Source organism: Mustela nivalis (assembly GCF_964662115.1).
Source record: "Mustela nivalis genome assembly, chromosome: 7".
Classification (NCBI taxonomy): domain Eukaryota; kingdom Metazoa; phylum Chordata; class Mammalia; order Carnivora; family Mustelidae; genus Mustela; species Mustela nivalis.
This window is the reverse complement of record NC_139026.1, coordinates 3,284,810-3,311,865: the sequence shown is the minus strand read 5'-3', so window position 1 is coordinate 3,311,865 and position 27,056 is coordinate 3,284,810. Positions and strand designations below refer to the sequence as shown.

General features: G+C 51.3%; 1 protein-coding gene and 1 long non-coding RNA gene across 7 annotated transcripts in view; one reads left to right on the top strand and one right to left on the bottom strand.

Moving 5' to 3' along the window:
• Window positions 1–330: 330 nt before the first annotated feature.
• Window positions 331–2,398, bottom strand: LOC309869105. The gene is made up of 2 exons (XR_014313989.1): window positions 2,351–2,398; window positions 331–2,277 (listed from the first exon to the last, which is right to left on the bottom strand). It is a non-coding gene; the product is annotated as an uncharacterized lncRNA (long non-coding RNA).
• A 137-nt stretch (window positions 2,399–2,535) lies between these two features.
• PPARA (peroxisome proliferator activated receptor alpha) overlaps window positions 2,536–27,056 on the top strand; it is a 58,043-nt gene continuing 33,522 nt past the window's right edge. Inside the window, exons 1-2 of one of the 6 annotated variants that reach the window (XM_082739635.1) lie at window positions 2,536–2,687; window positions 3,704–3,781. The gene's annotated coding sequence lies outside the window, so the exon portion shown is untranslated. Of the gene's footprint in view, window positions 2,688–2,707; window positions 2,915–3,052; window positions 3,235–3,633; window positions 3,782–27,056 lie in introns of those variants that run through there. The other 5 variants (XM_082739633.1, XM_082739638.1, XM_082739636.1 and 2 more) reach the window with 5 other exon arrangements.

Here is a 27,056-nt window from a genome sequence, read left to right as displayed (position 1 = left end):
GGCTCCCCACCTCCTCTCTGAAAGTCCTAATTCTCTCCCAGAGGCCAAGGGCACAGCATCAGCAGCCCCAGGGAGATTGGGTGGGTGGGTGCATCCAGGACCTGCTCAGAGTGTGGGTGCCACAGACCCGCCTCCTAGCCCGGGTTCTGCAACTGGCCTCCGTGACCTGGTCTGGGAAGTAACCTCTCTGTGCCTCGGTCTCCCGATCGTAATGGGAGCACCATAATAATCATGTCTCCAAACATCTTTTCTAACAGATTAGAAAATGTGATTAGAAATGCGGAAACACCATCAGCCCCAACAGGTGGAAGCTATGAACCGAGACACACGTACCCCCAAAGTCTCCTAGCATTTATTAAGGCTCCAGGGGGACCCAGGGTGTCAGACACAGTGTCAAGAGCACGAAATGTCCCCGATCTTACAGATCCCGTCCAGCCGTGCACAGGAGGCTGTCTCTGCTCTTTGGCACCGCCCATGTTCCATCCACGCTGCAGGGAAGGAGAGAGGGAGGGAGAGACTTCCAGGACATGGGGAAGGGGTGGAATGTTCTTTGTGTGACAGTTTCTCCTGTGCTGGGTGTGTGTCAGGTTCTTCACAGCAAATAGGGACCCATGCCCCCCCACCCCGAGGGCAGCATGCTTGGAGCTGTCTCATGGATGCTTCCAGGCGATCTGATCATTCTTCCCTCTCTACCTGGATGGGGGAGGGAGGGTATGGGTGGCCGAAAGCATTTGCTCAAAGGGACAACTTTGGACACATGCATGAAAAGCAAATTTTCTCTCCCTAAAAAACCTTGAGAGCCCCAAGAATCCAAGAATATAATTGCTCTAATGTCTGCTAGGTGCCTACACGACTCTGTTGAACCCTAACAGCTTCCTTTGTCCTCATTCGAAACAATTTTTTACCAGGTCTTTCCAACCGCCTGGCTGACCTGAGTTTATGGCAGACGGTCACAGCACAACTGGGAAAAGAAGCCAACATCCCTTGCATTTGGACTCTGGGTCCTTCACAGCCCGGGATCTGGAGTACATCAGATGACATCTTTGAACCTGAATGTCCTCATGAGGACGTCAGCTCTGTAGTTCCTTCTTTGCTATATCCACGGCACCCAGCACTGTCCGTGGCTCCTAGCAGCATGAGTAAGACACACGTTCAGCCTGCCCAGCCTGTGCCATAGTCAGGATTTAGTGCACGGGGATAACCTTGAACACTGGAACATAATACAAACACTGGTTATTGCTAGGACGTGTAATAAAAGTTGGGCTTGCCGGTGAGCGAGCAGAAAGGTGATGTGGGTGTCTCTGCAGGGAAGGGCGAAGTTCACCACAGGAAGGAGCCGAACCCCAAGGGTGAGATCCAGGCGCCTGCGACTTAAGGGCCAGGTACGGCCTGGGCTCCAGTCTCGGCATAATACAGGGATTCGTTCGCAGCTGGGTATCCGCCCCCAGCAGGTTCCCCGGGCCGCTCCGCTCGCCGCTACAAATAGAACGGTGGCGGGAGCAGCGGGAGGGCAGGGAGGAAGGCTGGCATAGCACACATTTCGTTCCCAAGGGAGGGGTGTCCCGATGCGCTGGCACCGGGGGCTTTGTGCATTCCGTGCGCCGCCGCGCAAACAGAGCAGCTCCGCAGCTCTCTCCCCTGCTCCTTGTCATTGGCTGCCGGGCCGCGACCTCCCCCTGCGCTGGCAAAGGACCAGCGCCTTGGCGGGACACAAAGTCAGCCCCTCGTCCGTGACGCCGGACGGGAGGGGTCACGGCTGTCTGGCAGCCGGGGTGGGGGTGTGGGTGTGGCTGTGGAGCGGGTGGTCGGAGTTGGTGGCCCGCGCCCACGCTGTCCCCGCTGCCCTTCACCCTGGGTCCCTGCCCGCGGGGCCCGCCCGGGCGCCTCCACCACCTGTTGACGCGCCCCTCAGCTCGCGTTCTCTTTCGCCTTCTTTCGTGTGCTGCGGTCCTTGGGACCGGTTCTGCCCCGACCGCCCCCCACCCTGCGCACCCCGCGACTCTACGGCGCTCGCACCTCGGCCGGCCGGGGTCCAGACCCGCTCGCCAGAGGCCAGCGGAGCAGGGCTCGCGAGAGAGGAGGGGCCTCGCCAGCTGGGCCTGGGCGCCAGGCGGGAACCTCCAGGGTCCGGCGGCCTCGCGCCCACCCCCGCCGCGACAGCAGCCCCTCCCGGGGCGCGGGCCTGGACCCCCGCCGACGCCCAGCTGCACGCGCTGTCCCACCGTGGCTCTCTGCCCGCTCGCCCGGAGACCTCTGCAGCCCCTCCGCCTCTCCGGCCTCAGTTTCCCCACGGGTGCAGCCGCAGCGGGCACGAGGTGGGAGCCCCAGAGGCCGCGGCCCCGCCTCCGACCCCGCGGGCAGCCAATCGGCTGCCGCCGCCAGGGGGGTGTGTCCCGCCCGGGGCCCGGCCAGGGGACCCGGGGCGGGGCGGGGCTTCCGGCGGCCACCCGCGCGAGCCGCCCGCGCAGCCCGGCCGGGGCGGGGGGCAGAGGGGCGGCGCGTGCCGCGGGGGGCGCGGCTGGCACGGGCGCGGGGAGGCGGCGCCGGGCATGGGCAGGGGACGCGGCAGCCCCACGGCTGGGGCAGCGGGCGGCGGGGGCGGAGGCGGCGGCAGCTAGCGCCCTGCCCCGCGCCGCCTCCCTCGGCGCGCTCGCCCGGCGGACTCGCAGGCGGCGGACTGGCCCCAGGTGCCCAGGGGCGGGCGGGCGCTCGCGGGGGTCGGAGAACCGGGTCTCCCCTTCTCGGGACGCTGGGAGGCGGCCGCCAGAGGAGGGGCCGGGCGGCGCATGCGCGGGACCCGGGGGCGCGGGCCGAGGGCGCCGGGTCTGGTGCCGGGGATCCCCGGGCCCAGGGGGCCGCCCCCTGCTCGGCCTCGCTCCGAGCGACCGGGGCCTCGGAGACGCTGGGTCCGCAGGTTGTCCCGCCGGAGGGAGGGCGCAGCGGGCGGGGGCCTCGGCGCGCCCTTCGCTCCGCCCTGTCGATTGGGGGGGTGTCACCGGCCGGGGGCGTTCCCGGGACCCCGGGATCCCCGAGGCTGGGTAGCGGGCGGCGGGGACAGACGGACCGCTGGCTGCTGCGCTCGGTCGGACGGGAGAAACTCGCCCGCGGAGCCGCTTTAGGGACGGACGCACTTTGCGCCCGAGCGCGGTCTGCCCCCCGGCCGAGCCCAGGGCAGCGGCGCCCGCTCCTCCCCAGCCCGGCCCTGCGGGTCCCGCGCGCGGCGTCCGCGCCCAGGTCTGTCCGGGTCCCGGCCGCGCGGGCCCGGGGGGGGGCGCAGGGCGGTGTCCGCCGCGCTCCGGAAGCCGGCCCTGCCCGCACGCGCGCCCCGGACCCACGGCGGCCGACCCGCTGCGTGCCCGCGCGCTCCTCAGCTAGTTTTCAAGTTTAAAGGAGGGCGGCGTGCCCCAGTGTCAGTGTCAAACGTCCTCCTAAGAAGAGACTGTGGGACGTGCCGGCGTTTGCAGGGCGCTCTGGGCCCTTAGGGGCTGCGCGGCCACCCCCACCCCAGCTAAGCAGGGAGCGCCCTGCTCTCCAGGGCCGCTCGGGAGGGGGGCCGGGGGTGCCGGCAGGGCGGGGGGCCCCGGGTTTTCCATTCCTGCTGAAGTAGGGTCACGGTGACTTTCCCCTTGCAAGGTGGTGGAGAGTTGGGGAGGATCCAGAGGACGTACCGTGACCATTTCCTCCTCACCTTCTCGCTGCCAAGGCTGCAGGGAAGGGCCCGGCCTCCGCGAGGAACCCCTGGTGCCGAGACCAGCTCGGAAGTCAGACGTTGCCGGCACAGGTAAACACCAGGTTTATTCGCTCCTGTTTGCAGACCGAAATATTTAAGTGTTTCCTTCTCTTGCTCAACAAACTAGCCGTCTGGGGTGAGTTACATTACTTTGTGGTGCAAAGTTAGCTCTGTGTTCAGTGCCTGGAAAGGCCGACGAATGTGGACTGGAAGTCGGTGCTGCTAAGTGGCAGATTCTTGTCTCAGTTTCCGGGAGAGGTTCATTCCTTGATAGCAATGCGGTTCCATGTAGCCGACAGCTGAGCTGCGAGAAGAGTTACTCTTTGACAGTTGCTGAAGTCACAGGTGCCGGCTCTTCTTGCTGTTTCCATGCTGATTTGAGTATCCAGCGGAGAGCTTGCTGGGGTAGTGGGTCAGGTCTGGAGCTGTCCTCATACAGCACAGGGGCAGCCCTGTCCCACTTCGGGACAACTCTGAGGCAAAAGCAAGTTTCGCGACTGTAGAGAAAATGTGTTTTTTTCCCCCTCTTTTTTCAGATCTTAGATATATAATGAGAGACATTCCATAATCACGAAATGGTATGTCCTAGCTCGTGTCTGTTGGACTCACAAACAGAGTTTTAAGCATTGTGGGCGAGAGAGAGAGAATGAGAGAGAGTGGAGAAAAGGCATGTTTCTTGCACAGAAGCCACTTGGTAATCTGCTTCTGCTTTGTGGACTCTTGGGTAATGAAAAATCGTGTCTTGTGAAACAAATATGTTTCTGCTTCATCATTTTAAATGTCTGTGTAATAGTCCGTCATGTTTAGGTAAAGTCATTATTTAGCCAATCCCTTAAGATGTATGTGTGTATAATTGTGTATTTTATATATAAACATGTATGCCCCCCATATATATGGGGGCACCTGGGTGGCTCAGTGGGTTAAGCCTCTGTCTTCAGCCGGCTCAGATCACGATCTCAGGGTCCTGGGATCGAGTCCCACATCACGCTCTCTGCTGGGCGGGGAACCTGGTTCCTCCTCTCTCTCTCTACCCGCCTCTCTGCCTGCTTGTGATCTCTGTCAAATATATATATATATATATATATATAATCCATCATTCTACAGCCGTCCACCGAGCACCTCCTAGGGTGCTCAGTGGGGAGCAAGAGAACCACGGTCTGCTCATGAAGCTCCTGAAGCTGCTTGTTGTACCAGGATACAAAAAAGAGAGTTGGAGATTGTCCTCATCCCAAAAGGCGAAACTGGACTATCGAGAGGGGAACTGTTTTTGCCAAAACATCTTGCCATTTCCTGATTGATAGCCAATGCTCTTTCTCTTGCGTGCTGTGAGCATCTGTGTTTGTACGACAAATATTCTTTAAGTAATCGTAAAAAAACGTCAATTGTTTCTCAGCTTAGTGTGCACAGATTTTAAACACCCCCACTTCTCTTTTCTCCTTTTCCTCTCCCGCATGTCTGTGCGTATCCCCAAAGGAAAAGAGCGCGAGGGCCCCGATTCCAAGCGGCCCATGTCCCTTTTGAGCATCTGTGATGGTTTTGTTGCGTTTCTCCGAGAGAGGATGGGACCAGTATCATTTCTGCTGTTTTTGAATTTGAAGACCTCTGTTTTTTATTTTTGGTTTTCATGGCTTGATATTGAGTCAGTTTTCCCTACGTTCCACAGACATTCCGAAGGAAGGCGTAGTTTCTGGGTGCGGGGTAGACATGTGCTGTATCTGTTACTTCAGCCTTACTAGGGACATGGAACACGAGAGCTCAACGCCGAGGCCAGGTCATGTGGTTAGGGAGAGTGAGGCAGTGAACTTGAATTTCCAACTTGGTGTGAAGATAGTTTTGTTTTTGTTTTTTTTTTTTTTTAAGATTTTACTTATTTATTTGAGAGACAGAGAGAGAGAGAGAGGTTAGGGGAGCAGAAGCAGGAGAAGCAGACTCCCCGCTGAACAGGGAGCCTAACCTGTGACTCGATCCCAGGACCCTAAGATCATGACCTGAGCCAAAGGCAGACACTTTACCGACTGAGCCACCCAGGCGCCCAAAGATAGTTTTAAAGTAAGAACGGGGCTCCTGGTGGCTCAGTGGGTTAAAGCCTCTGCCTTCAGCTCGGGTCATGATCCCAGGGTCCTGGGATCGAGCCCTGCATCGGGCTCCCTGCTCTGTGGGGGGCCTGCTTCCCCCTCTGCCTTTCGTTCCCCCTGCTTCTCTCTCTCTCTTTTTCTCAGTCTGACAAATAAATAAATAAAATCTTTAAAATTTAAAAAAAAAAATAAATAAACATAAAGTAAGAACCAAGCAGCCCCCGGCGGCTGCATGTGAACGCCTTTGTTTCTTCGTCCGCGCATTCTCCACGCTGACAAGCCCTGAGCTTCTTGTGGAAAGGAGCACACGCATGTGAGCTTCTAGCTGGTTCTGCGGATGGTGAGACGCGGCCTAGCCCGATGCGCGGCTCGGGCGAGAGGTGTGTTTGTTCCTTCCTCTGGAGTTTTGAATCACGTAGCATCTCACCGTTGTGACAGTGCGGTGTCTGGGAAGAGTTTCTGCACTCTAAAAAGTGAAGAATTTGGTCCCTCCGGGCCAACCTTGTTAGAATTATTTTTGTGGTTGAGCCACCTTTGTTTTCAGATCAGCTCGTGCTGGGAGAGAAAGCTCGGACGTGTTGGTTTGCATCGCAGGCGGCTCCCTACGGTGGAAATGCACTGGGTTCTGAAGCTTGGGACTTGGTTTCTTGCTCCTTAGCAGCTGCCTGCCGGGCCCGGGGCCTTTGCCCGCCTCTCTAGACTGCTCTACTGCTCTCTCCTCATCAGAAAATCCCACTTCCCTTCTCTGAGGGGTTGGGAAGCTCAGCAGTAGAGGCTTACCTGCAGTCTCCTGTACGGCATGAAAACCCACGTGTAGCCCAGAAGGTGTCCTGGGAGGAAGCTGACCCTTCCTGCCCTAGGCTCCTCGGTGAGCCACAGCCGGTCCCTGCGCTATTTTTGCTCTGGCCAGGATTTTCACAGGCTCTCGGAAAGCGGCACGGACGTTCCCCGCGGGGCTGGGACTCGCTGAGCGCAGTGTGTGTCCTGTTCGTGTCTGCCCCGCTGGTCTTACGTCCCGAGTAGGTCCTTGCGAGTGGTCACTGAGCCAAGCCACCAGCAGAACCCAGTTGGACAAGGATTGGCTGCCAGACCTCCGTTTCCTACCGGCCGCCAACGTGGGTGGGAGCTGGCTTCGAAGGGCGGACAGCAGGCCTGCCCACCAGGCCCCCGTGGCACGTGGCAGCTTCCCTTCCACCGGGACGGGGAGACCGCAGTCTCGGTCACGCCGCGGCAGGGGAGCGGCTGCAGTCCTGCGGCCCCAGGGTGCAGGGTGCGGGGCATCCACATCATGAAGGCGGTGGTGTCCAAGATGACTCCGACCGTGATCATGACTCTGATTCGGGCACGTCGTGTATCGGAGGGACTTTTCACGAGCGGGCCCAAGCAGCTAGTTAAGTAGAATGCGATAGCTTTCTGCGAGATCGTGGGTTCAGATTCCAAACAACGGGCTCATCAGGGAAAGGGTGTCTTTATCCCGGTGGGAGTTCGGGGGCGCTTCTGTCTGGGAGGGCAGGGGTCCCTCGGCCACTCCGGGTGTGGGGACCAGATTGGCACGGGGGCAGCTCGAGACAGTGCTGGCTCCGTGTTGCAGGGAACCGCGCTCGCCTGGCTGCTTCAGTTTTGTGCTCTTTTAAGACATTTGTGAGTAAAGATGAGTGACAGTTCCCAGTCGGAAGTACCCGCTTCACGCCGTTAGCTCAGAGGCCACAAGCAGACCTTGAGGAAGGCATCACTTCAACTAGTCAGAGCTAGCAAGGCAGATACAGAATGAGGCACCGCTTCCAAGACCATGAAGCTTTGTATGCGTGGGTCGAAATTATAATACAGTTAAATGAACAGTATATTGTAGTTCCTTTTCCACCCCGTTTTTACGAGTGAGTGAGGCCCCACGCTTTCCTGCAGCCCTTCATAACTGAACAAGCCTGTGGTTCGTGATCACCGCACGAAGGTGACAAGTTGCTAAGCTCCAGTAAAAGGAACCCAGTCATGCGGAGTTGACCTGTGGCCGCGTCCTTTCTGAAACATTCTAAGAAGTGAGTCTCGTCAGCCCGACGAGACTGCGTCAGTGTGGATTTCTAGTGAAGCAACACGGCTTGTAGGGGACAGGCCCGCTCTGCCGTCAGATCGTGTCTGCTGACTGTCCGCAGGCCGGGTTTCTCCTATCTCCTGTGTTCAGTGGGATAATTTTTGACCAGAAGAACTTTTAAAAGCCTCTCCAGCAAGTTTATTATCAGACAGGTGGACTAGGCTGCCAACATGCAGAGCCTGTTCCCCCTTTCTAGGGATCATGAGGAAATTTGATAAATTCTACAGTCTCCTTTTGGTTCATTTTATGGGAGAGCTTGATAAGTAGGCCAGAGTCTTATCTGTTCACTGTGCACTCGCATCGGGGGTGGGGTCAAGGGGAATGATGTTTAAAAGGAAAATTGTTCAGAGAAATGTGAAGTCTGGTTGAAACCAGAGCATTTGAATGACTTGTGCCGTCCTCTGATGTCCTGACCTTCGGGGGAGGGCTCTGCTGGCCCGCGATGATTGCCCCCTTTCTCCACTTGGAACATGTCCCCGTCTCTGACACTGTCTCAGGTCAGGGCAGGGGCCTCCCTCCTGCGTCCCCTGGGCTCCCCTGAAGCTGCATGGCATCCAGTCCCAAGCACACACAGGCTCAGAAAAGCACCTCCTCCCCTTCTCTCCTTAGAAGCAGCCACATGTGGAGAGAGTTTTCCGGAAAGGAAGACATTCTGTTGTTGCAGTTGTCAAATCAGAAAGGGAAACCTCCTCTGTTCTGCTCAGCCAGGACTCCTGAGAGCTGAGGAACAAGTCCAGCTGAGCAGGGATGCTGCCAGCCCAGGCTTTATGGGGGGCAACAGCCCGAGAAGAAGGCTTTGAACAATGAGGGGCATGAGGAGAAAGGTACCGGGGCTTTAGAAGCCTTTGAAGCTGATGTTCCTTGAGAGGAGAAGACCAGCATACACAGGGTTCAAGGAACTCTTGTGCGGGGCCGGTGGAAAGGTTGGCGCCCAGAGCATCCGTCAGGTGCAGAAAAGGAGACTTTAGATGCAGGGGAGAGTGAGGAGAAGGGGCAGGGGTCCGTGGGAAGGTCGCAGCTCCCGGCGGAGGCCACAGCAGGCGCTTTCCACGAAGGGCAGCTGTCATTCTCTCGAAGCTCCTGGCTCTGTGTGGGAAGACGGGGACAGAGTGCGGAGCAGCTGTAAGAAAGGAAAAGGGGGTGTTTTGTTTTCAACCCAGAGCCCAAGAATGACCGACCTTCTTCTGCCCTGTCCTCTTGACTTCGATGAATCTAACGAAGTTGGCTTTTGGAGTCGAGGTCAGAAGGCTAGTGAAGGTGAATATTTAACCACAGCCAAGGACAGCTGCTGATCTTTAGTACTTGCAGGGCACAGGCCAGTAAAGAAGCAGGAGTCTAGAGGAACAATAGCCAGGCAGGTGGGCACGGCCGCGGCTCATCCGCACCCAGCCACGGTAGACAGACACACGGAGGCCCGAACTGACCGCGCATTCGCAGGGGGGCCTTCCGAGCCACACGAATCCTCCTCTAGGAGGTGTTTCCGAAGGATGCGTGGCGGTGCGTTGCGACATCGGGACTGGCACGGTCTCTGAGAACGAGCGCTCCGAGGGACGGACGAGGGCAGGATCGGAACGCAGGGCTCTGGAAAGGAGCTGCTTTTCAGAGATGAAAGTGACATCCTAGCCGGAGGTGTTGGCACGTCCTCTGCCTGTCGTCAGAAGATGGCTTCAGCCATCACCTGTGCACGCCCGGAGCTGCGCTGCCAAGGGACCAGGGACACAGACGCTCACTTTCCAGTCTGGAGCCCTCGGCGCCCCTCTCCCGATGCCAGCCGCTGGTCTCCGCCGTGTCCTGGGTCCAGCTGGCCTCGCCTCCTCCCCAGGGGCCTGTGCACTTGGTCCTTGTGGCCGTGACCTCAGGCCCCACGTCCGCTGGCCTCCTGACCTCACCCTGACCTGCCCAGGGACTCCCGCGGAGCGTGGCCAGCCCTCCCTCCTGGCCCAGGATGTAGCCTTAGGCTGAGGCTCTGGCCGCAGGACCAGCGTGGGGTCCTCGGTGCGGCTCTTGGCCGCACGTGGGCCCTTCTGGCCTGCGCCTCGGTTTTCTCATTGACACGTGGGCGGATACCAGCGCTTTCCAAGGGTGGTTATACCTGCCACATAGGAAGAACTCTGTAGCTGTTTCTGGGCTTCTTTTCGCCGTCGCCGCCGTGGGGCTTCTTGCTGACTCACCCGGCCTTATTCATCAGCTTCCCTGTGAGCAGGAAGGCACAGCCCTCCTCTCCAGGCCTGACTTTCTTCCTGCACCGCCAGTTCCTCTCACGCACCCAGGTCCCTCCCTCCTGCCCGGGACTCTCCGTTACTGGTTACTGACCCCGCCCCCACCTGGCCCCCAGAGCCTCCGCCCTGCAGCACTGAACTTGAAGCTACCCTCTCGGGGGAACCTCTCTGAATTCCCTGCCCCACTTGGACCTCCCCGACACACGCACTTAGGATGCCCGGGGGCTTTTCCTGATGAAGGTTGGTCTCCCCATGCGACGGGGACCCCAGAAGCCCCGAGCCGGAGTGGCCTTGCTCACCACCGGCTCAGCCTCGGGCCGCGCAACCGGGTAGCTCCTGTGCAGCCACCGTCCAGCGGAGACTCCCTCAAGGCTCAGGGGCCCCTCCGCCATCACGCCTCCCGGGACCCTCCTCCAGACCAGATGTAGGACTTTGTCCTACAGACATTCAAACCCGACGGCAGGTGCAATGCTCTCTGACTCGATACATTCTGGCCTCCCCGCGGCCGCTCTCACTGTGCATGTCCGAGCTCGTGCATTCACTCAACACACACTTACTGAGGGCCCACCTTGTGCTAGGCAGCATCTGAGGCGCTGAGGAGGCCGTGGAACAGCGACAGGAATGGTCACCGTCCTTATAAATCACTGCGTCGCAGGACGCGTGGAGCTCCCAGGCAGAGGGGACGCGGGTCCCCAAGCGGGGAACGCCAGGGTTTTAACAGCGATCTGAATGGGTGGCTCCACAAATACTTGTCTTTAAAATTCAGAACTTCCTTTCACTAGAGGAGGTAAGTCAGGAAGGAGGCAAGAGTGAACAAAAATTATCCAAGAGATTCCAGAACCCATTTTAGTTGCTCTGATTATTACCTCGAAGGCATTAAGTGCTCACGCGAAATCCTTCTGACCCACTTAGTGCAGCAGAATTTAAACCTTAGGTGAATATTAACTCTAATAGTGCATCTAATGACCCAGATGCAGGAAGCAGCATTTGCTTAGTTCCGGGGTCTGCCTTCTCTCTGTCGCCGACACTTCCAGCATTAAAAGCAGACAAGCCTCCGAGCAGCCAGTCGGTCTTAGTCACATGAGCATGATAATTGCTCCCCGAGGGGTGAGCCGGGTGGGGCGAGAGCCGGGTGGTGAGCCGTTAGTGTGACACCGTTGCCGTTAGTGTGACACCGTTTGGCCTGACAGCAGTGACCGAGGCATATTGTTCCGTAGACAAATTCCTCTCCTGGATTATGGACGATGGGGGACGTCGAGGCCCTCGAGGACCAGGAGGCTTCTGGCTCCGTGGCTGTGGCGGTGGGACCGAGGCAGCCGACGCCTGCCCGGGGCCGTCACGAGCCCTGTTAACGCGGCAGGTGGGAGCAGGGCCGGCTCCTGGAGGAGCCCGGGAGAGGAGCCTGGCTGCCTTCCATGGGCGGGACCGGGGTTGGGCTGGCTTCTGGGACCCATTTTACCAGACGTCCCTCCTGCTGGGCTCCCTGCACATCAGGCCACTGACATGGGTTTGAGGTTGGGTTTCCCCGCAAGTCGGGATCACTGAGGTGATATATGTACCGCTCAGCCCGTTCAGATTCCCTGTTCCCTCGGGGGCGGCCAGCCGGGGGTGGGCGGCCAGCCGGTGGGGGGGATGGCCCGCAGCCCTTCGCTTGTGACCCCTTCGTGGTGAAAATCAGCACCGTGGGTTGAGTCGTCCTCACACTCTGACTCTCCCGGACGCCCCCTTTCCGCCTCCCTGTAGCTCGCAAGGCCCAGGAGACGCGCTCAGCCCCAGCCAGATGGCCCAGGCGAGTCTCCTCCGGCGGGGCCCGGGCCCGTGTCCGTCTCCTCGAGCAGTCGTAACAAAGCAGCACGATCAACAGCCGCGTGTTCCCCCGGCAGTTCTGGGGGCCAGAAGTCTGACCTCGAAGTGTGGGCAGGGCTGTGACCCCCAACCCCGAGGCTCTGGGCGGACCCTCCCTTGCCTTCACTTCACTCCCTCGCTGCCGAGCCTGACGCGCTCTGGCTTGTAGACGCATCGGTCCAGTCTCTGCCTGTCATCACACAGTGTGTGTGTGTGTGTATCCAGATGTCCCCCCTTTTCTATAAGAACACCATTTGTCACGGATTAAGGGCCTGCCCTGCTCCCGTATGACGTCATCATAACTACATCTGCCCAGACCCCTTTTCCACTAAGGTCACATTCTGAAGTACCGGAGGAAGGACCTGGATGTATCCTTTGGCAGCAGGGACACAAGTCAGCCCGTCGCGGTGCCCTCAGTCCCGTCTGCCACGCAAGGTCACCTAGGCTCCAAGATTGGAGCGCGGACGTCTCTGGGTGCCGTGCTCGTGGGATTCAGCATCTCTCCTATTCATGCCCGAATGTGAGTGACCTGCTTAGTGTACGGCTCCGACAACGGAAGACAAATCTAGGACATCCGAGATAAAAAGCTGGGGCCAGAGTTGCTGGTGCATGAGGCAGCCAGGGTAGGGGAGGTCGTGCGGACACGTGCCAGGACAGCTGTAGAGGGACACGTGTGACAGCACAGTGAGTGGCAGAGTGTGGTGGTTTCCTCCCTTTCCTCCGTCGGGCTGAGGCCCGGGGCAGAGCTCCCACTGCCGCTGCTGCAGTGGAGGGGGCTGGAGCGTCGGGAGGTCTGTGTCCCTGCTTACAGGAAGGAAGGACATCCTAACTGTGCTTCTAACCCACATGTGGAGGTCTTCTCTGACCCCCCATTTGTGACTGTAGCCCCTTCTGCCTGCCTGGTCACCGTCCATCAAAGGACATGCTCCGTTGACTCCCGTCTGCCTCCCCTCCCTGGAACGGCTGCTCCACAGGGGAAGGGATGTCTGTCTGTCTTCTTCACTCCTGTCCTGGTGGCTAGACCGTGGCCTCGTATAGAAGGCTCCTAACAATGGCTGTTGAATAACAAAACCTCCCTCTCTACTTAATAATCTGTGCCCTTGTGGTTGTTGAAAAGATGAGTTTTTCTGTTCGAAAATTTTATTGGCATTTTATTAGGAATCTGTTATAACCAGATTGCCTGAATATGAAAAAAACCTTAAGGAAATGCAGTCATATGCCAGTCTACAGAGTTTATTCAAAGGTACAGAAATACTCTAGGGCTCTGGAAATAAAAAATGAAGAGAGAAACAGGTCTGAAAATATTGACTCCGTTTTTGATAATGGCTTGAAAGTCAACTTGAAAAGGTGGACGAAATCTTTAAACGTATGCCATGGCTCTGGAGAACTCACCGGTGAGTTGTCAGGCTGGAGTCTGGAGAGCATGGGAATTTGACCTTTGGGGTCATTTTGTCCCTGGGGTATTGGCCAGTTTATGGATGAAGCAATGAAGAAGCTAAGTAGCATTTCTCTGTGGCTAAGAGTAGACTCGGGCTATCAAACCTCTAAGAAGGGAAGGTCCTGGAAACAGCCCAAGTTTTCTGTTGGGACCCAAAAAGCTGCCCTCTAGGAAAATAGGTGACTGGAAAATGATAAGCTTGCTCATGAACTGACCCCGGTTCTAACTAGTCTCAGTCCCGGAGGCTGGACGAAGGTGGTCCCAGATGGCTAGGACCCTGGCAGATGCCTGCAGGAACAAAGCATCATCCTAGGTCTCTATTTCTAGGAACAAATTCTGAAATATAGGCAGCTCCCAGTGTGCAGTTCATTTGTAGGAATCCCAATGACCACAGTTAGTTAAATGCCACCAGGCTCCCCACAACACAGCTTAGGTACCAGAACTAAGTGGGTGTGGGTTCAAGCTACTCTGGGTAAGTTTTTTACAAAGAAATGAGACACTTGGATTTCAGTGTTTCTAATGTTTTAAATTACAAAGTACTAAGTCTGTATTAGTTTCACAATATGTTTTTGTTCCCTGTTCATTTACAAGGGACAATAAGAGAGTTTTTAATGTTTTGCCAAAAACTTTGAAAGGGCATGTAATTTTCACCATCGATTAGTACAATCACTTTGCACAATTTCTGCCCATGTGATCCTTTTCATGGTGAGGCATGACTGTTTGCACAGAGTGGCACACAACAAAACCAACCAAGAGTGCAAGAAGACCTCCTGAGCCATGGAAATGACAGACAATAGAAAGAGACCCATGAGATATTAGATATTAGGCTTATAAGATATAAACCTTAAAATAACCTGCTTCCTCTACTTAAGAAGATAAACAATGGGGTTGGGAACTTTGGTAGACACCAGAAATTATATATTTAGAAAGTACATTGATATGAAAAATACCCAAGTAGAAATTACAAAAGTAAAATATACAAAGGCTGAAATTATGTACCTTGTAGATAGATAGAACAGCAGAGTAGACATGACTATTGGGAGAATTGTGGAATCACAATTCAGTGTCTAGGTCAGAAGATAATATCTAAAATGAAGCACAAAAACAAAAGGACAGAATACAAATGTATTGAGAATTCTGTTGTACATATCATTGGGATCCTAGGAGGACAAGAAAGAGAGAATGGAGCAGAAGCAGTATTGGCAGTGATAGAGACTGAAGCTTCTCTGCCACTGATGAAAAACATCAAGTCACAAATTCGAGAATCTACAGAACGATCGGCAGAATTAAAGATAAAAAACAAAAAAATCCATATCTCGACACACTATAGTGCAACAGCTGAAAAACAAAGACAAAGAGGTAATCCTGAAAGATGCTAGAGGTTAAAAACAATGAAAAAAGACATTACTTTCAGAGGAGCAACAAGTCAGAGATCACTTCTCAACCAAATTCTCAGACTTCTCAACCAAAAACAGAGATAATTTTCTCAACCAGAAGACAATGAAAAGACATCTGCAGTGTGCTGAAAGTTGGTCCCCACCTCCCAAGAATACAAGGTTAGTTTAACTTTTAAAAAGTAATCAAGCATCAGAAAACTATGAGATGCCGCCTTGGGCTAAAATGCACGAGATGTGTGCAATGAAACTGACAAAACATTGCCTAGAGAAATTTTTAAAGACCTAGATCTAAATAAATGGCAAGTTATACCATGCTCTTAATCAGAAGACTCAACTTTGTTAAGATGGCAGTTCTTCCTGCAGTGACCTACACATTCAACATGATCAAAATCAAATCTTAGCATGTCTTTTTGTTGAATTTGACAACTTGATTCTAAAATTATATGGAATCGTAAAGGACCTAGAGGTGCTAAAGTGTCTTTGAAAGGGAACATAGAAGACTTAGACTACATGATTTCAAGAATTACTGTAGACTTACAGTAATCCAAACAGTGTGGTACTGATGTGAAAATAGACAAACAGATGAGTGGAACAGAATAGCAAGTCTAGAACTAGACCTTTACATATATGGTCTATGGGTTCTCAACAAAGTGCCAAGTCAATTCAATGGGGAAAAAATAATGTTTTTAACAGATAGTGCTGGAACAATCGGATAAAAATATGCAAAAGAATAGGGGTGCCTGGGTGGCTCAGTTGGTTGGGTGTCTACCTATGGCTTGGGTCATGATCACAGTCCTGGGATCAGGCCTCACATCAGTCTCCTCTTCAACTGGGAGTCTGCTTCTCCCCCCTCACTCCCCCTCTATGCTTTCCCTGTATCTCCCACTCTCTCGCAAATAAATAAATAAATAAATAAATAAATAAATAAATAATTTTTAAAAAGTACACAAAAGAACAAATCTTGACTCTCATCAAACACCATATTAAAGAAGAAGAGGAGGAGGTGGAGGGTGAGGAGGAACTTGAAATGGGTCATAGATCCAATTTTAAGAGTGAAAACTACACAACTCCAAAATGAAAATACAGAAGGTGTCTTACTGATTTGGAGTTTGGCTAAGATTTCTTATATATGATTCAAAAAGCATGAACTATGAAAAAAAATTAGTAAGTTGGATTTCACCAAAATTGTAAACTTCTGCTCATCAAAAGACACAAGAAGGGTGCCTGGGTGGCTCAGTGGGTTAAGCCTCTGCCTTCAGCTCAGGTCATGATCTCAGGGTCCTGGGATTGAGCCCCACATCGGACTCTCTGCTCAGCAGGGAGCCTGCTTCCTCCTCTCTGTCTCTGCCTGCCTCTCTGCCTACTTGTGATCTCTATCTGTCAAATAAATAAATAAAATCTTTTAAAAAAAAGACATAAGAAAATGAAAAGGCATGCCACATATTGGAGAAAATATTTACAAAACGTACATCAAAGGATTTACATCTGGACTATATAAAGAGTTCTTATAATTCAGTAAGAAAATAACCCAATCAAGAATTAAAGCAAAAATGGGCCAAAGGTTTGAACAGACTCTTCAACAAAGGGCATTGGATGGCAAGTAAGCACATGAAAAGATGTTCAGCATTGTTATCATTAGGAAAATGGAGATTGATAGCAGTAGCTATCACTGTCAGAAGTAGAGAGATATCGCTATACACCAACTTCAATGACTGAAATTAAAATTTAGAAGACTGGCCAAGTGTGGCTGAAGATATGGAACAACAAGGACTCTCCTACACTGAATACAAGAATGTAAAATGGTGCAGCCACTTTGGAAAACATTTTGGCAACTGATATCACTGATGTTATTATAAAAAATGTCATATATCTGAGGAGTGTCTGGGTGGCCCAGTTGGTTGAGCATCCAACTCTTGATTTTTGGGTCAGGTAGTGAGCCTGGGCATGGAGTCTATTTAAGATTCTCTCCTTCTCCCTCTCCCCAACACCTCCCTCCCTCCCTCCCTTTATTTATTTATTTATTTATTTATTTATTTATTTATTTATTTGACAGAGATCACAAGTAGGCAGAGAAGCAGGCTGGCGGGGGGAGACTCCCTGCTGAGCAGAGAGCCTAATGCGGGGCTTGATCCCAAGACCCTGACATCGTGATCGGAGCCAAAGGCTGAGGCTTTAACCCACTGAGCCATCCAGGCGCCCCAGCCTCACTCCCTCTCTTAAAAAAAAAAAAAATCATAAACCTTAAAGAATTACTGTCAAAAGACTCCATACTGTACAATTCCAACCATAGGACATTCCTTAAAAGGCAAAACTACAGAGGGGTGAAAGGATTGGTGGTTGCAGGATAGAGAATTTTTAGGCAGCAAAACTACTCAGTGTGATACTATAATAGTGATACATGTCACCGCACATTTGTCAAAGTGCACAGAATGTGCAATAACAAAAGTGAACTCTAATGTCAACCATGGACTTCAGTTAATAATAATATATGGATATTGGCTCATCAATGGTAACAGAAGTACCAGGAGTTACTAACAGGAAAACCGTTAGGGTGTGTATGTGTTGGCAGGTACTATGGAAACTCTTTGTACTTCCCACTCAATTTTAATGTCAACCCAAAAGCATTCTAAATAATAAAGTCTATTAACTGAAACTTAAATTTAAAATGCATATATCACATACCTAAGAATAAGTCTAAAGAAGGTATGCAAGATCTCTCAGAAAACCAACGACATTACTGACAAAAATTCGACATAGCCCAAACGAATAAGGGGTTATACCATGTTCATGGAGGAGACATGCAGTATTGGAAAGGTGCTGGTTCTCTTTGGAGAGGTTTCCAAGGGTACCGCTATCTGCAACCAAGCGCCTGCTTCTTGCAGGTGTCAGCTGAACAGTGTGGACTCTCAGAACTGGTCACAGACAGTTTAAATGGCCCTGAGGCCCCCGAAGGAAACCTGTCCCAGGATGTCTTAGGGTACAGTTCAGGAACTTGATAGCTGAAATTTCCATTGTTTTCTTAAACAGATCACTCTTGTTTCCTTAGCATTCTTGTCACCAGAAGTTGCATTCTCCTCGTTTCTTTAGAAAAGCTCCACACTGAGCCCTTGCCTTGTAGGCACTGGCAGTGTTCCTTTCAGAGACTTGTTACTTAAAATGATTCGAGGGTGTTTTTTTTTATTATTATTAAGCAAGGGAACAATGTTCATAATTTAGTGCCAGTGTTCGATTCATTCAGTCAATATTTATTGAACTCTTGTTTGTATAGCCAAGGGAGGTGACAGATGTGAACTCCGCCTTAACTTATAGATCTTCGGGGCAGGAGGGCACTGGCCACCCCCTGGGCTGTGAGCTGTGAGCTGTCAGGGGGGAGTGGTGTGGAGGGTGGATCTAGGAGGGCTTTGGGGAAAGGACTGGTATTGGAGCATCCCTTAAAATGTGTAGGGATGGGAGGCATTCCAGGCAAAGAAATAGGATAAATTGTAGGAAAAGCTGGTAAACATGAGTTGGGTCTGGCAAATGCTGAGCTGTTTATTTTGGCCAGAATATGAGGTTTGCAAAGGGAAGTGATGACAAGATTGATTCCTTCAAGATCAAATGTTTACTCAGCTCCTTCTTTGTGTCAGGCATGGGTCTAAGCACTGGGGAATAGATGAGCCAGCAAACACCCACAAAATCCCCTTGTTCCTAGGGTGGCGCTCTGGCAGGGACAGACAGGTGACAAGCATAGTTATCACGTACATGGCTTGGGGGGCTAGAGGATGCTAAGCGTAGGGGAAGGACGTGTGGAGCAGGTGAATGAGCCAGGAGCACCAGGGAGGGTGGCCAGGGTGGCCTGGCTGAGAAGGTAGTGCTTGAGGAAGGACTGGATGGTGAGGGTGGCAGGGCAGATACCAGAACGGGAAGCATGCTGGCTGAGTGAGAGGTGGAGTGCGAGGAGGTGTGACTGGGGAGCAATGTCATGTTGAAGAGGAAGAGGACATGAGGTCCCAGACCAGAGATGGCAGCAGGTCACTCTGGAGACCTTGGGCGGCAGGGGAGGGGGGGTCTGGCAAGGTTATGTACTTTATGTGAAAGCAGCCACGGGGAAGGGGACCTCTGAGTGGGTCTGTGGTACACATTGATTTTAGCTGTTAGAGGCTCCCTCTTGCTGTCACCAGGGACCACGGACAGAAGCTGCAGGCGGGTCCTGAGGCTGACAGGGCTTCTGGAGGGCCTGAGGGCATGTGGCTGGGGCCAGCAAGGTGGCGTAGGGGGAGAGCTCTGCACCTCTTCCCCCGGCAGGGAAAACCTGACTTTAGGTCCAGCTCGGCCTCTGAGTGCCCTTGGACAATGCTTCTCCTTGGGCTGTTCCCTACTGCTACAAAAGCAGGTGTTTGGAACTGGGGGGGTGGGGTGGGGGTGCTCTGATCAGGGCTGTCCTCGAGGACACGCCTGGCAGCGAGAGCCTGTAAGAGGGAGACAGGCGGCCAGGGGGCCAGTGGGGAGGCTGCTGCAGGTGTCCCGGCGGAGGGAGAGGTGCCTTTCGCTGGGCTGGAGATGGCATGGGGGCAGGTGACTTAAGAAGAGGACAGTCTTTCAGAACAAGCAAGCGAAGGGGACTGCCCAAAGGACCCTAAGCTGCGACTTGGTGCAGGCGTAAAAGACCGAGGTTACATCAGGGCGTGCTGGGCACCAGGCACGGTGACAGCTGTCCCTGGCTGGCAGGGTGGCCGCCGAGCCTTCTGCATGGCAAGTCCCGTTGCTCTGGCGGGTTCCTCCGCCGGCGACAGCGCACGTATCAGCTACCCCAGAAGCGGGGCGCCCCGCGCTTCAGGTCCCCAGTGCCCGGTCTCAGGAGCCAACCCTTGAGTTCCCCCTGCTCCTGTTTTCACGCACAGCCTTGCTTCGGGGCAGGAAACTCCGTGCCCCCCCCGCCCCCCGCACAGGTCGCTCCTGCCCCTCAGCAGCCCCGTTTGGGCTGCCTTCTCGTGAGCTTGAGGACTGCGGCCGCTCTGCCCCCGGGCGGCCCCCCGCTCACGGCCGCCGAGGCCCCCGCGTGTCCGGCGGCGCGGGCTGCTTCCCGGCGGGGCGAGGAGGCCGGCGTCCGCGCTCCGGCCTGGTCGGCTCACTCGGGAGCGCGCGGCACAGCCGTGTGCGGCTCTCGGGGTTCCGCGCGACGGGCCGAAGCCGAGGGCTCTGGGGCCGCGGGTCCCGCAAGGAAGCCTCGCGGGCCTCTGGGCGGCGCCCGGACCACGCGGCCGGGTCCCTGCGGCCGGGCCTGCCGGGAGGCCTGCCGGGGCTGTCCGCGCCGCTCCCGCCCTCCGCCGGAACCCAGGGCGGGACGGGGAAGTGCCCACGTGCGCGCCGCGCCCGAAGGCTGCGGAGGCGGCTGCGGAGGCAGAGAAGCGCCCGCGACGCGCGGGATCCCGCCCCACACCGGATCCGGCGCCGGCGGGGAGGACGCTCTCCCGCGGGTTTCCGGGCCAAGTGACAAAATCGGACCGGGGGTCCCGGAGGAAAGTCTCGCATCTCCGCTGGGTCGGCCGCGGGCGTCCGCGTCCTGCGGGCCAAGGGACTGTCCTCGTTCTTCCACCCGCGGCCCGCGCTAGGCGTCAAGGGGGACCCCCGCGCCCCACGCGCCTGCGCACATCCTTGTGGCTCCCTGCGCCGTGCCCCACGCGCCTGTGCACGCGCTTGCACAACCTGCCCATGGGCCCCACGCGGTGCCCCACGCGCTTGCGCCTGTGCATGCGCACACCCGCGCCGTAGCGCCCACCTCACGCCGCGCCTGCGCCATGCACGCGCACACCAATACAGCGGTTTCCCGAGCCTTCGCCTGTGCACGCACTGCGCAACCCGCTCCATAGACCCGCCGCGCCCCACGTGCCTGCGCGCGTGCATGCCCCACGCCGTTCCCCACGTGGCTGTGCTTGTGCATGCGCACACCCGCTCCGTAGCTCCCCCGCCACGCCCCGTGCGCCCCCGCACAAGCCTGCGCAACCCGCACCACAGCTCCACGCGCCTGCACGCGCGTATGCACGCACACATTCCGTGGTTCCAACGCTGCGCCCCACGCGCCTGCGCACACTCCGTGGGTCCCTACGCCGTGTTGCACGCACATGCGCACACCCCGCTCTGTATCTGCACCCCCCCCCCCCCGCCACGGCCTTCACGCGCCAGTGCACGCACCTGCGCAATCCGCCCCGCATCGCCACCGCGCCCCGTGCGCCTGTGCGCGCGCATGCGCACACCCACTCCGTGGCTCCCGGCGCGGAGACAGGCTCAGGGCGGAGCAGGGGATGGAGGGGTCTTCGCGAGGCCGTGCGGAGGGAAGGGTCCAGAGCTCTTGGTGCGGAGTGTGTGTGCGCGCGTGCAGCTTGTCTGCCATTTCTGCATGTTCTTTGGAGAAATGTCTTTTCAGATGCTTTGCCCGCTTCTCAGTTGGGACAGTTGTGTTTGCATTGCTGAGCTGCAAGTGTTCTTTCAGTGCTCTGGACACACGTGTCGTGTCGCGCATACGATCTACAGATATCCCATTTACGCACATTGCCCGAGTGGCGACTTGCCTTCATGTTCTTGCTGGTGGTGTTTACAGCACAAAAATGTCAAGTCTTGATGTCAAACTGATTTTTTTTTTTTTCTTTCGCTACTTGTACTTCTGGTGTTTGTGTGACGTAAGTTTTCGTTTCCCCGGGATGGGTGCCCAGGAGTGCAGTTGCTGGGTCATCTGGTAATTGTATGTTTAGTTTAATAAGCAGTTGGCCAAATGCTTCCCAAAGCGTCTGTGCGGTTACACGTTCCTATCAGCAGGGTCTGAGTGATCCTGTCTGCGTCCTTACCAGCATTTGGTGTTGGTGCCATTTTTGTAGATGATCCTTATCAAGTTGAAATCGGTCTTCTCTATTATGAACTTGCTGAGAATTTTTTATGAATGGAGGTGAGATTTTATAAAATAGATTTTCTGCATTAGTTGATATGATCATATGGTTTTTCTTCTTTAGTTTGTCGATATGATGGATAATGAGTGATTTTATAAATGTTAAACCAGCCTTGCATACCTGGAATAAATCTCACTTGGTTGTTGTGTATAATTCTTTTTCTGTTTTTTTTTTTAATTTGATTTGCTAATATTTTATGGATAATTTTTATGCCCAAGATCACAAACAATACTAGTCTATAGGTTCTTTTTATTTTTTTTTTCTTCTGTTGCTGTTGTACTGATTTTGCTGGTTTTGGTGTCAAAGTAGTACCAGCTTCATGAAAATGAATTTTCTCCTCTATTTTTTGGAAGAGATTGTAGGAAGTTGTTGTGGTGTTAATTGTTTTTTAAATGTTTGACAGAGGGGTGCCTGACTTGCTTAGCTGGTAGAGCATGCAACTCTTGATCTTGGGGTTGTAAGTTTGAGCCCCACACTGGGTGTGAAGGTAACTTTAAATCTTTTTTTTTTTTTTTTAAGATTTATTTATTTGAGAGAGAGAGAATGATCCAGGGGAAGGGCAGAGGGAGAGAGAGAGAGAATCCTCAAGCAAACTGCACTGAGCACAGAGCCGGACTCAGGGCCTAAGTCAGGACCCTGAAATCATGACCTGAGCTGAAACCAAGAGTTAGACACAACCAACTGAGCTACCCAAGCACCCCAAAATTAAATCTTAAAAAAAAAAAGTTTGACAGAATTTTCTAATAAAACCAGCTGGGCCTGGAAATTTGTTTCTCAGGGGTTTTGTTTTGTTTTGTTTAAAATCACAAGTTCAACTTTTAAATGGTTATAAAGCTATCAAGATTGTTTATTCATTTTGGTTAAGTTTTGGTAGTTTGTAGTTTTCAAGGAAGTAATCCATTTCTTCCAAGTTGTTGATTTTATGAGCCTAAAAATATTTATAGTAGTTTCTTTTTAACTTTTTACTTGTTGCAGGGTCTATAATGATATCCTGTTTCATTTCTGATATCAGTAATTTGTATCAGGTCTTTTGATTTTTGTCATTCTTTCTAGGGGTTTATCAATTTTATTGATTTTTTTTTCAAGGAATCAGCCTTTAGTTTCATTGCTTTTTCTCTGTAGTTTCCCTGATTTCAATCTCTTTGACCATTGCTCTTACCTTTATTAAGTTCTTTCTTCTGTTTGCTTTGCTCTCGTTTTTCTAGTTTCTTGAGGTACAAACTTAGATTTTTGATTGTAGGTCTTTCAGATTCTCTGTTATAAACATTTAATGCTATAAATTGCCCTCGCAGCACTGCTTTCACTTTATCTTACATATTTTGATACTTTTTCATTCATTTCTATGTATTTTTAAGTTTCCTTTGTGACTTTCTCTTGATCCATGGATTACTCAGAAGTGTATTGATTAATTTTCAAATATTCAGAGATTTTCATAGTCTTTGTTATTAACTTCTACTTTGACTCCATTATGAATAGAAAATTCACAACATAAGCTTTCTGTTCTCTTGAATTTGTTGAATAGTCCAGGATATGTTTTATATGTTTAATAGTCCTGGATATGATCTGTCTTGGTGAGTGTCCTATGGGTCTTAAAAAAACAAACTGTATTCTGCTGTTGTTGGATGGAGTGTTCTATTTATGTCAGTTAGAGCCTATTGGTCAGTTGTGTTTTTCAGATCTATAACCTTGCTGACTTCTTCCTAGCAGTCCTATTAGTTGCTAAGAGGGAGGTCGGAGTCCGCACTATAATGGTGGAGGCATCAGTTTCTCCTGCCAGTCCTACACGTTTTTGCTTCATGTATTTTAAGATTTGCCAGTTTGGTACATACGTATTTATGATTGTCATATCTTCCCAGCGGATAAATCCTTTTATTGTTTTGTGATCCCTTTAAGTACGTTTTTTAAAAATATGTTTAATCACTGCTAGTGTTCTGCCTTCCCTATTTATTCAGCATTTGTTAATCTTTACATTACGTCAGAAGTGACAATATTGTATGTGAAATTTTGAAAATACTATGCTTGGTAAGATTCAAAATGAATTCTGAACAAACTTAAGTATTCATGATAAGTAGGGAATTTTTAGGTAGATGTCAGTGCTGAGTCAAAGCAGGGATTAGAATATATGTGAGGAGAAGGAGATGTTCCAGAATCTTGGGAGCTATATCAGGACCTTGAGTATATCCAGAAGATATGTCAGAATCATGGGTACTTAAAGGAGGTACCGCAGAATCTCAGGTCTAGACCCAAAGAGGCTTAGCAGGATCTCTGAGGAGGGGTGATTGTAAAAGTATAGTCTAATAATTAATTTACTTAAAAACTTAAAATAATATTAAAAGAAGATCTGAGATATTTCTATATATGAGAAGAGGACATGGATTTTTTTAAATGGAGAAATACTGGCTGTGGCCTTATAACCAACTCATTCTATGGGTGTAAAAATTATTGGCTCCATTGTTCAAAGTGGAATAACAGAGACTGGTTTACCCTCCTACCCGAGACAACGACAAATCCAGACAAATCACATGAAGCAATGTTTTTCAAGACATGGAATCAGGCAATGAATGGCATTTGTGTGAGTGGGAAACAGCCAAGGTGGGAGGTATGACTCAAGAGTTGATAGGCGATGACGAGAGAGGAGGAACATCCCTTAGGTGAGGAAGGGGAGCTGAGAGTCTAGAGAGACTGAAATGTCTAGAGTTCCCAGGGCAAAGTAGCAGAGGAGAAAGCTGTATGTTAAGAGAACTCCATAGATCTAGTGAGGTGCTGATTGGTGTGTGCATGTGAGCAGAACTCCTGGAGGCCAGAGAAAGAACCATCTGAGAGAATGAGAGGGAACAGTGCCCAGCATTCACACTGGGCCAGGAATTGTGCCTGGTGCTCACATGGGGCCTGGAACAGAGCCTGTTTCACCTGCCAGTCTGGAAAACCTCATACTTCAAAGGGAATTGGATAGGATACTCAGAAGACTCTTGCCTCAGTAGGGGGGGAATAATTACACTAGAGTCCGTACTGCTGTGGCCCTGCCTAACAAACCTGAAAAATAAGATACAAAAGAATCAGTCTTTTTCCAAGTAACCTAACGGCACCCTAGAATAAAGCTCAAGAATATTTATAGGAATACAAAACTATGCAGCACTGAACAAACTATAATCAAAAGACCTGACATCTAATCAAAGATTACAAGATGTCCAAAGAAATTGGAAAGGACTCATCATCAGGGAGAAAATATCAATGAATTGAAATCTATCCAGAACTGAAAAAGATTTAGATTTGCCAGACAAGTATATTAAAATAGTTCTGACTCTATTTTAGATATTCAAAAAGTTAGGTAGATATAACAAAAGATATAGGGGCGCCTGGGTGGCTCAGTAGGTTAAAGCCTCTGCCTTCAGCTCAGGTCATGATTCCAGAGTCCTGGGATCAACCCTTGCATCAGGCTCTCTGCTCCACAGGGAGCCTGCTTCCCCTTCTCTCTCTGCCTGCCTCTCTGCCTACTTGTGATCTCTGTCTGTCAAATAAATAAATAAAATCTTTAAAAAAATAACAAAAGATATAAATTGAACTTCTACACTGAAAACTACAGTATTTGAGATTAAAAATACACCAGATGGGATGAATAGCAGAGTAGACATTGCAAAAGAAAAGATTCACAAACTTGAAGGCATAGCCATGGAAAAGAAAATGACAGAAAAAAAAAAGAATTAAAAAAAATGAAAATAGCATCAGTGAACAGTAGAACATCAGCTTAATATATGTATAATTGGAGACCCTGGGGGGGTGGGAAGTGGAGGACAGAAAAAAACTGAAAAAATTAATGGGGTCAATTCACTGCAATGATTTAACAATCCTAAAAGTTTATGCATCTAATAACAGGGCCTTAAAACACACGAAGCAAAAACTGACAGAACTGCAAGGAGAGGGGCGCCTGGGTGACTCAGAGAGTCAAGCCTCTGCCTTTGGTTTGGGTCATGGTCACAGAGCCCTGGGGTCGAGCCCTCCATCAGGCTCTCTGGTTAGCAGGGAGCCTGCTTCCCCCTCTCCCTCAGCCTGCCTCTCTGCCTACTTGTGATCTCTCTCTCTGTGTCAAATAAATAAATAAATAAATATTTTTTAAAAAGAGCTGCAAGGAGAAATAGACAAATACGCAGTTGTAGTCAGAGATCATTCAAAGAACAAATAGAGGATATCAGGAAAGATGTAGGAGATTTGAACAACACCAGCTATTTCTAACTGACATTTATCTACAGAACATTCCACCCAAGAACAGCAGAATAGACACTGTTTTCAAACACGTGTAGAACATTTACCAAGATACATCCTATTCTGGGGCATAAAAGAAATTTCAATAAATTTAAATAAATTCAAGTCATGCAAAGTAGATTCTCTGACTGTAACAGAATTAAGTTAGAAATCAATAACATAAACATGATTGGAAAATCAAGAAATATTTGGGAACTGACACATTTCCCAATAATCCATGGGCTGATAAATCAAAAAAGAAATTAGGAAGTACTTAGGACTGAATGAAAATAAAAGCAACATATGGAAATCTGTGGGATCCTGCTATAGAAATACTTAAGTGGAAATTTATAACACTAAACACCTATATCAGAAAAGAAGAAAGGACTCAAACAATGACCTTAAGAAACTAGGAAAAGAAAAGCAATTAAATCCAATGTAAGCAGAAAATGGGAATAATAAAAATCAGAGTGAAATCGGTGAATAGAAAACCAAAACACAACAGAGAAAATCAGTAAAACGCAAAGCTTGTTCTTTGAGAAGATAAATAAAATTGACAAACCTCTAGCCTGGCTAATCCAAAAAAGAAGAAAAGACACAGAGGACCAACATCTGGAACAAGGGAGACAACAACACCACAGATTCTACAGGTATCAAAAGGATAATAGGAGAATATTATAAATGACTTTATGCCAGTATATTTGACAACTCAGATGAAAAGGGCAAATTACTTCCAAAACTGAACTCAAGGAGTAGATCATCTGACAAGCCCTACATCTATTAAATAAATATAATTTGTACTTAAAAACCCTCCTCCCAAGAAACTCTGGGCTCAGATGGCTTCACTGGTAGATTCGACTAAATACCTAAGGAATAAATAATACCAATTCTACACAAAAGTCTTTCAGAAAATCAAAGAGGTGGGAGTACTTTGCAGTTCATTCTATGAGGCTAGCATTATCTGATAACAAAACCAGACAAAGGATTACAAGTAAAGAAAACTAAAGCCTAATATCCCTTGTGAACATAGATGCCAAAATTCCAAACAAAATTTTAGGACATTGAATTCAACAACATATGAAAAGAATGTTATATGATAGCCAAGTG